This window comes from Corvus kubaryi, unplaced genomic scaffold, assembly GCF_017639235.1.
Source record: "Corvus kubaryi isolate FWS band 111438036 unplaced genomic scaffold, C.kubaryi_AGA036_p1.0 37387, whole genome shotgun sequence".
Classification (NCBI taxonomy): Eukaryota; Metazoa; Chordata; class Aves; order Passeriformes; family Corvidae; genus Corvus; species Corvus kubaryi.
Genome location: NW_024581129.1, coordinates 7,891,510 through 7,895,220, shown reverse-complemented (window position 1 = coordinate 7,895,220; position 3,711 = coordinate 7,891,510). Strand labels below are relative to the sequence as shown.

General features: G+C 59.3%; 1 long non-coding RNA gene across 1 annotated transcript; it reads right to left on the bottom strand.

Moving 5' to 3' along the window:
• Nucleotides 1-337: 337 nt before the first annotated feature.
• On the bottom strand, nt 338-3,711 carry LOC121669126. The gene is made up of 2 exons (XR_006017615.1): nt 3,581-3,711; nt 338-1,532 (listed from the first exon to the last, which is right to left on the bottom strand). It is a non-coding gene; the product is annotated as an uncharacterized LOC121669126 (long non-coding RNA).

The following is a 3,711-nucleotide window of genomic DNA, read 5'->3' as shown; positions in this document are numbered from 1 at the left end:
TTAGAGCAACAAAAATCAAATTTAGCCATTACCATCGGAATCTCGACTTGCCCTTTAAGTGCAAGTGCTGGCGGTGGGAGCGGGGATGAGCCAGCCCAGCCTCTCCTTTGAAAGTGATGAAGCATCGAATCTGGAGGATAAATGGGCTGTTACAGCTGTGGGCACCCCATGGTGACAATCCAGCAGGGAGAGGGAGATAGTGCTTCCCGGGAAGTGGGGGCATTTATTTCGGTCTGTCAAGACACAGGAAAGATGGAGAACATACAAGGAATGGGAATTAGTGTCTTAATCTACTGCGTTTACTCTCGTGCCTTTTTTCAATGCCTTTGGCTACTCATTTTCCTGCATCTGATATTTTATTATCACGTCTTTTATGACATTTCCAGATACTTATTAAATCAAAAGGGAGAGCTCTGCTTTGTGTGCTGATGGTTTGATGGGGATCCTGGAGACCCGGTGGAGTGGCTGGGGATGCCTGGAGAGGAGTGTCTGGACTCAGCTGTCCCCTGGCTGGTGATGAGCCCAGAGAGGGGAGCGGGTGCCCCAACCCTGCACATTTGGGTGAGAGAAGCAGGAAGAGGAATAAAACCACAGTCCAAGGAGTGCAGGGCAGACCCCGGCAGCTCACCCCACTCCTCTTGCCACAGCCCCTCTGGCTGGGGGTCCATCCATCCCTGTCCCACACCAGGTCAAAGACTGCATGAACCATCCCCAGAACCAGCTGCTGTCCCCTCTGTGACAGACAAAGCCTGCTTCAAAGCGGCAAGGAAGAAGCTGCTCTCCATGTCCACTGTGGACAGGTCAGGAAGCACCTGGTGTGGATCCCTGTGAGGACACTCGGCCTTAGCAGAATGGCCTGTGCCAAACCTGGAAGTCCATCGTGGTCCAGCTTCCTGAGGCAGGAGTCAGGGTGAGGCTGCATCCTGTGGGCTCCTTCTCCTGCTGTCAGCAGACCAAAGGCGTCCTGCATGTGTAATGCACAGTGTAATGCACACAGCAGGGACAGCCCGCTCACCCCAACCCCGTCCCCTCCGGACTCCCTGGGCTGCATGCAGCAAACTCAGTGTTTGCTGGGGGTCTTAATTACCGACCATTTGTTCACAGCCTCTGATGAACTCGTTCTTAAGTGTCTGAGCTGTCCATGTCCTGTGCTTCCTTGGCTCTGGGTTTTGCAAGGGCTGGGAAACTTGGGGTCCTGGACAAGTCTGTCAGCAGAGTCCTGGTATCCTGCAGAGTTCAGCTCTCGTGCAAAGGTTTAGCGTTGGCAGCACGTACAGCTCTGGAGCAAACAGAAGCAAAAACGGCTGTGGGAGCCACACAGCACAAGGTCCGTGTGGATGGAGCACTTGGGAGAACTGCAGAGTGACAGTCAGGAAGGTCCCGTGGGAAGATTTTGAGGAAAGGTCTGGTTCCTAGTCCCGGAGGAAGGTCCTGGTGGAAGGTCCCTGGTGGTGGCACCCAGCTCGCTGATGGAAGGTGGCTGCCCCCTCTCTTTGCATCAGGTGTCTTCCCAGCTCTGCGGCTCCCAGTTCCTTAGGAGAGATCAGCACATGAACTGCACTGGAAGCAGCAATAGGGCCTGGAAGAGAAGCGCCTGGGGGCAGCCCTGAAGCTCGTGATCCGCGGGGAGCAATGGGAGCAGAGCACAGAGTGGCAGGGCTGGGCCCAGTGCTGTCGGCCCCAGGGCTGGGAGGGAAGTAACGGGAGTGAGGAGGGGGAGAGGCGGGGAAGTCTCCCTGCATGGGGTGGCTCTGGCTTTGTGACTTGAGGAGCTGCTGCAGTGGGATTTGGCTGTCCCACTTACCAGCCAGCACAGCTGGTGCACAGCTGGAGGTTTGCACCCAGGAGTGACCCTGACCCCTGAGACATGATGCCAACGTCCTGGCACCTGCCAGGAGCTGTGCCCGCAGCAACAGGTGAGACCCTATGGGCTGGACGCAGGACACAGGGGCAGCACAGCATGTGGGGGTGCCAAGCTGGTACTGAGGCTTCCACCACATCCTCTCCCTCATACTTACCTCACTTCTACCACAGGGGAGCATTCACAGGAGCAGGTTTTGATGGGAGCAGAATTCCTGCCATGAAGCTATTACAGAGCCAATTAAACACAACAAAAATCCAGAATGTGAGCAAAGTGCTGCGGGAGAGCGGAGGAGCGAGCGGGGACCAGTGACTGGTTGGTGTGCTCAGGGACAGCCGCCTGCCAGGCAGAGACAATCTGTGTGAGCAGCAGGGAAAAATCATCCTCCAGCAGCGCCGCCGCGGTCCGTCCGAGGGAATTAAACAGGAGCCGGACTCGGGAGCGGCAGCAAACATGAGAGCAGGGCAGGGCGGACGCTGGTGCCAATTAAAAGCCGGTGAAACTCATTCCTCCAGATGGCAAATCCCGACTCCAAACATGAGCCCGTGTTTGCCGAAGCAGCCGCCGCACATTCCAGGCGCGCACAAGGCGCCCGGCCGGGACGCCGGGTGATTGGCAGCTGCATTCAGCAGCGCTCAGAAATCCCTTTCTCTGCTGTTCCAGCAAGATCCTCAGAGATGCCTCTGCAACATATGGCTCCCTTCAGTGGCACAAAGGGCTCGCAGCGCCCAGGAATGCCCCGAGTGTTAAATATGGGATCACAGCCGCGACAGCGCCGCACCGGAACGGCAGCTCCTATCGGTGTCAGCCCCAAAGAGCTTTCGTGAATAATTAGTTCAAGGACAGAAAATATGAAGCTGCTACTGGCGGTTAAGCCTGAGGCGGGTGCGAGAGATGCGCGGGGCCGGCCATTGCCGCCGTGCCCCGGCTCCCCTGGGCTCTCTCCCCTGCTCCCCGTTCCTGCGCTGACAGTGGGGGAACAAAGGCCGAGCCGCCACAGGGCAGTAATTCATTGCCACCCCGGCACGCAGCTGCCCTCTCCCAGAACGGCTGCCAGCCGCCCCAGACACGATTCACCCGGCCTCTGTTCCCATGGTCTCCAGGGAGATGGCGATGGACCTGCATCCTAATGATGGGCGGCCGGCAGTGCCCGCAGCCGGCTCCCTCCGGCCGCTTCCCGGCATTACGGATTCAGCCCCAGTTCCCGCACAGCAGCGATCGGGGGAGAGCGGGTGGCCCTATCCCAGCGGGGACATCAGCAGGAGATCACTGGGGACATCACTGGGGAGCGGCAAGGCGTCGGGTGAGCACTAAAATAAAACCTGCATTGTCTGAGAGCTGCCGCTTCGGGACTGGCAACCCAGCATCACCGCTGAGCACCCGGCACCAAGCGCCCTTGGATGCAGAGGAAGAGGAACCAGCCCCCCAAACCCACCCACGCAGGACACGCCACAGTTTAAACCCTGGCACGGAGGCAGCAAAGTCGTCGGCCGCGGAACGCCCTGACCCCCGCCCCGAGGAGCCCTTTGTGGAGCACCAGGACATCGGGAGGCCGGAGCCTCGGACACGCGCCGGAGAACCCGGCCCGCCCTCACGCCTGACCCCTGCCCGAGCCCCCGGGCACCGCGAGGCCGCAGGCGGCGGAGCCCACGCGTGCCCCGCATGATAATGAACCACGCGGCAGCGCCAATTAATTGCTGGAAGTGTCTGTTCACTCACCGAATGGGGAGCCGTGGCGCCGGCGCGGAGGGCAGGGCTTGGCAGCGCCGCGGCGGCACGGAGCAGGTACGGCTCCGCCACGCCGGGCAGGTGAAGGCAGAGGCAAACCTGCTGATATTTTTTTGTTTAAA